Source organism: Schistocerca gregaria, unplaced genomic scaffold (genome assembly GCF_023897955.1).
Source record: "Schistocerca gregaria isolate iqSchGreg1 unplaced genomic scaffold, iqSchGreg1.2 ptg000707l, whole genome shotgun sequence".
Classification (NCBI taxonomy): domain Eukaryota; kingdom Metazoa; phylum Arthropoda; class Insecta; order Orthoptera; family Acrididae; genus Schistocerca; species Schistocerca gregaria.
In genome coordinates this window covers 154,961-160,920 of record NW_026062085.1, presented here as the reverse complement: position 1 = coordinate 160,920, position 5,960 = coordinate 154,961, and positions in this window count along the sequence as shown.

Below are 5,960 nucleotides of genomic sequence, written 5' to 3'. Positions count from 1 at the left end.
GAACCATGGAGCATTACCTGGTGGACCAGTAGGTTGATTCCGATGCACCAAAGAAAGCTTAGTGTAACTCTCAAAGCTTCCTAGTAAAAATGTAACCCAGAAATTTCGTCGCAATTTTGAACTTTAATCTCCAAGCCTACTTATCTGCAGGTCTTCAGTGGAACCATGGAACATCGGCTAGAGAGACAGCATTGCTCAATACTTCTGCAGGGACTTCCAGCGACTGGTCCGTGGCATGTTGAATTGCTACAATATTTGGGGCAAAAGGAGGTCCGGCGCGGTATTAGGAGGTACCCCATGACTTTTGTCACCTCACTGTAGACTCCATTTTATGAGCGCCGTCTCCTTGGTGACAGATCGAAACTGTGTAGCTCCGGTCATGGAGAGTGTCCGCTTGATTTCACTCTATGTTTCTATCAGTGTGTACCACGTGTAAGTTCATACACAGCAGGAGGCTGTACTAAAGGGGAAGCCAGGAGTTCTACCCGCTAGCCATGCCCTATCACCAGTGCCATAGCAGTCAGTCTAGCTGCACACTTCCCCCCTACCCACAGCTCGCTGTCTGAGTGTAAGGAGGGAGAAACTGCAAATCTGCTACATTGAAATGGTAATCTAGTCTCGCTGCATACGACTTGGCTTCATATTTCGCATTTGTCAACAACACAGATCACAAACAAAACAAATTTTCAACATTATCTACTTATTTCTGGCGCACTGAGGACGTAATACACTACTGGCCATTAAAATTGCTACACCAAGAAGAAATGCAGATGATAAACGGATATTCATTTGACAAATATATTATACTAGAAGTGACATGACATTACATTTGCACGTAATTTGGGTGCATAGATCCTGAGAAATCAGTACCCAGAACAACCACCTCTGGCCGTAATAACGGCCTTAATAAAATTGGGCATTGAGTCAAACAGAGCTTTAATGGCGTGTACAAGTACAGCTGCCCATGCAACCTCAACACGATACCACAATTCATCAAGAGCAGTGACTGGTGTATTGTGACGAGTCAGTTGCTCTGCCCCCATTGACCAGACATTTTCAATTGGTGGGAGATCTGGAGAATGTGCTGGCCAGGGTATCAGTCGAACATTTTCTGTATCCAGAAAGGCCCGTACAGGACCTGCAACATGCGGTCGTGCTTTATCCTGTTGAAATGCAGGGATCAAATGGATGGTAGAGCCACTGGTCGTAACACATCTGAAATGTAACTTCCACTGTTCAAAGAGCCGACAACGCAAACAAGAGGTGACCGAGACGTGTAACCAATGGCACCCCATACCATCACGCCGTGTGATACGACAGTATGAGGGTTACGAATACACGCTTCCAATGTGCGTTCAGCGCGATGTCACCAAACACGGATGCGACCATCGTGATGCTGTAAAGAGAGCCTGGATTCATCCGGAAAAAAATGACATTTTGCCATTCGTGCACCCAGATTCGTCGTTGAGTACACCATCGCAGGCGCTCCTGTCTGTGATGCAGCGTCAAGGGTAGCCGCAGCCATGATAGTCCATGATGCTACAAACGTCGTCGAACTGTTCGTGCAGATGGTTGTTGTAAACGTCTCCATCTGTTGACTCAGGGATCGAGACGTGGCTGCACGACCCGTTACAGCCAAGCGGATAAGATGCCTGTTATCTCGACTGCTAGTGATACGAGATCGTTGGGATCCAGCATGGCGTTCCCTATTACCCTCCTGAACCCACCGATTCCATATTCTGCCAACAGTCATTGGATCTCGACCAACGCTAGCAGCAATGTCGCGATATGATAAAACCACAATCGCGATAGGCTGCAAACCGACCTTTATCAAAGTCGGAAACGGGATGGTACGCATTTCTCCTCCTTACACAATGCATCACAACAACGTTTCACAAGGCAATGCCGGTCAACTGCTGTTTATGTATGAGAAATGGGTTTGAAACTTTCTTCATGTCAACACGTCGTAGGTGTCGACACCGGCGTCAAACCTTGTGTGAATGCTCTGAAAAGCTAGTCATTTGCATATCACAGCATCTTCTTCCTGTCGGTTAAATTTCGCGTTTGTAGCGCATCATCTTCGTGGTGTAACAATTTTAATGGCCAATAGTGTACAGTTTTTATCTCGTACAAAATGTCGGCATACAGACAGACTCGGACAGTTTCACAGATGTAAGGATTACAGGCTTGGACGCAGCCGCCTCGTGCGAGTACGGGAGCGAGCTGGCGCCATCTTGGAACGCTGATGAACTGCTGTGTCAGCATTCGCCGGCCGCAGAGCGCCTCCACGCACACAATAGTCGCATCGGGTCACTGGCCGCACGCACAGGCAAAACTGTTCGCAAAGCACGTGGTTACAACGCGTACTTAATGTCTTTTTCAGCTCAAAATGGAGTCTTGACGACAGCGCACTTGAGCGTCCCACAAACCAAACATCACAACCAACGAATAAATACGAATTCATCAGCTCCCGTACAATTCCCAATTTTATTGCAGTCCAATTTTATTTACAGTCGTATCTAGCCACTGTCAGAACTGATTATGATGGTGATGAAATATGAGGACAACACAAACACCCAGTCCATGGGCGAAGAAATTCCACAACCCGGTATTTATTCGTGGTAGGATGTCAGACAGTTAGAACATTTATAATAAAGTGCTCTCTATTCTGATCCATCCTAACAGAAATTAAGTGGTAATGGTTAATAACTCGTAGTTCGCTTCATTCTGTACCTCACGGACCCCATGCTGCAATAATCCTGAGAAATATTGGGGGAGGGCCTCAACCCAGGACTCAAACCCATAACCATGTCATACAGATCCTCGCACTCAGGTTGCCAGTAGGCATGACTTAGTTCCGTAATCGGAAAAAGGTTGATGTGAAACTATAACTCTTTAAAACAGGAATTACATCATAGATGAGTCAGTTACATGAGCACACGCGCAGGGATACTTTCAACAGGAACCACAAACGGTCTTGAACACAACTCTAATCCCTGGAAATAGCCTTAAAACGTTTACGAAACCACCCTTGCAATGTTTTCAAGGTCACAATGAATTCTTCAAACCGTACATTTTCTGTCTTCACAGCCACTGTGCTTAGGGAAATGGGCAGCGTTTTTATACATCTCAGAATGTGTCATGTCAACTGATCCCTTCTTTTAGTGTAGTTACACCATACATTTCTTTTCTCACCAGTTCTTTTCAGTGTCTGCTCATTGGTTACGTGATCTACCTATCTAATCTCCAGCATTCTTCTGTTGCATCACATTTCAAGAGCTTCTATTCTCCTCTTGTCTAAACTATTTATCGTCCATGTTTCACTTGCATACAAGGCTACACTCCATATAAATACCGTCAGAAACGACTTCCTAACACTTAAAGCTACATTCGATGTTCTCAAATTTCTCTTCTTCAGCAACGTTACATTTTAAATCTTCTCTACTTCATCAGTTATTTTTCTGCCCAAATAGCAAAACTCATTTACTACTTTTAGTATATCTTTTCCTAATCTAATTTCCTCAGCAACGCCTGAGTTAACTCCACTGTATTCCATTACTCTTGTTCTGCCTTCTTTTACGTTCGTTTTGTAACTTTTCGTCGAGACAATCTCCATTCCTTCCGACTGCTCTTGCCAAATACTTTCGAATAAAGATGGATCAGTTCTTCACATTCAAAGCCTATTGTTAAGAAATAAAGCTCATAGTATCTGCACGGAACATCATCATCATAGACTTACAAGAATAATCTGGAGCGCTCTATCAGTAGTGATTCGGACATCTGCGCTAGCACTACATTCCCCGTAGCAGAACATTCTCCACCATTTCGGCAAAATTCTGTACAGTCCAGACATGTTGACAGAGCTTTGAATGAGACTGGGAGCATCCTGACAGGCTATCTACGACCAGTTCCTGTGAGTAAACTGTACCACATCATGGAAATCGCACCACCAAGCATTCGCAGGAAAGCAGCATCAGAGGGGGAGAAGAAGGAATAGGGAACTGATCCCAGACATCCACTGTTGGATGTAAACGTCTAAGACTCAGAAGTTGTTTGTAGGGAGCTCTTTGTTGATCTAACTATTCCTTTATATTCCGGAACTCGCAGACTGGAGCGTTGGCGAGATTCTTTGCCTGCAGCATACGAAATGAAGGCCAAAGAGAAACCAGCTGCAGATTCACACCTAACGTAAGTGACGAAAACGCCGAAAGGATTGAGAACCTAGGGTGTTACGGTGTAAAGTCAATCTCACGAAATGGGGTAGGGGGCTTCAGTGGTGATAAAATTTACCAGTGTGATAACTTGCAGAACTGACAATATCTCTTCGTATGCAGCAACCTGCCGAACACAGTACTATCGGTAATCTTGCTGCAGCGAACAAAACAGCAGCTTTTCATCTTCCTGACAGTATTTCATACGTTCGTGTTGTAGATATTTAATAATAATGAAAATGCGGGGATTCTTTTGTCTGCACTCTATTGTATTTCCTCTGTAGTTGATTCTTTGTGTGTAATCGAGGTCTGCGCGTGTTATTAATGGTCTACCAGTAATGTGATAATTTCGAGTCCTAGTCACGTAAAATAAATAATAAATTAATTAATAATTCGTGGACTTTCTGCTGACTTATGTGCAGCAACCGAAGTATTCTCTCTCTCTCTCTCTCTCTCTCTCTCTCTCTCTCTCTCTCTCTCTCTCCCCTCCCCCCTGTATGCCTGTCGCAGTGATAATGTGTTTCACATTCACTGCGGTAAAAGTCTTAAATGGAATTTCGACTTCTTCCGGGTACGCCATTATTCACAGCTGCCCTTTGGACGCTATCATCACCAATAACGAATTATTGTCGAGTGCCGTTCACGGCTCATTTCAACGCTGTTGAATATGTAACAGGGCAAATGATACCGCGAGCGCGTTTCATCTTGCCGACGGTCTGTGATGCTAAATGGCGCGTAATTTGCAGCAGCGGGAAATATTCACGAGCTAACCGTGAACTGCAGGGCCACAATTAGACCCTCTGGTTATACAGGTTTACAGTTAACAGTTACAATGTTGTTATGCTGTGGTTAAAGTATCCAAGAAATTTTACCTCTCGCATTGGTTCGAGGTCGGACACTAAAGAAAGATTCACTGATTACATTGCTCCTTTTCCTATGTTCTTTGTAGAAAAAGTTTAATCTTGCTCGTCTGAGGGAGCACCTTGATATCTGGCCTCCAACCCTCAGCTCCACATATTTTATATAACCAATCTTAATTATTTATTTCACAGTAAGTCATATGAAAGAGAGCAAACCTAACCGTGGAAACCAGTGTGCTGCTAAAAATCAACGACAGCTCTTTTCAGATTGCTACGGTTTCTACAGACGATGGATAGCTTGATCTCAACACGATGGTATAAACATCTCGTTTAAAGATGTTGTACATTTTCTTTGGGGTATTCTATTGTCTACCCCTGTGTTAGAACTCAATTTATTTTAATTATATTTGGCTCTTTGAAATTAGTCACATCCGAACAAGACCTCAAAGATAAATTTATCTATTAATAGTACATACTTTTAATCTTCTGCACGAGTGTTTCATGTAGATATGTGCATGCCCGTAAATTCTGATAGTTATTTTGAAAATAAAAAATATGTCGGACTATATGTAAACTGAAATGTACCCCAAATTTATATGACCTTGTGGTACTTTTCCAATTTCGTTTAGGATCAAAGATTCCATTCTCTCTTAACAAATGTATGATGTGCCGTTCACCATGCGTACGAAAGAAACCCAGAAGATACTCAAACTCCTCCCATGCTTTTGAGAGCAAGCTTGGAGCTGCTGGAGTCACTGACTTCATGCGGCGCCGCAGTTCATCCAGAGCTTTTGGAGCTGGTGACATATTGACGGGGTCTGTCCCAAACATTGCAGAAAACAGGCAACATAACGTGAAACCAGGCAACGTTGGAGGTCGGTGGTGCAAC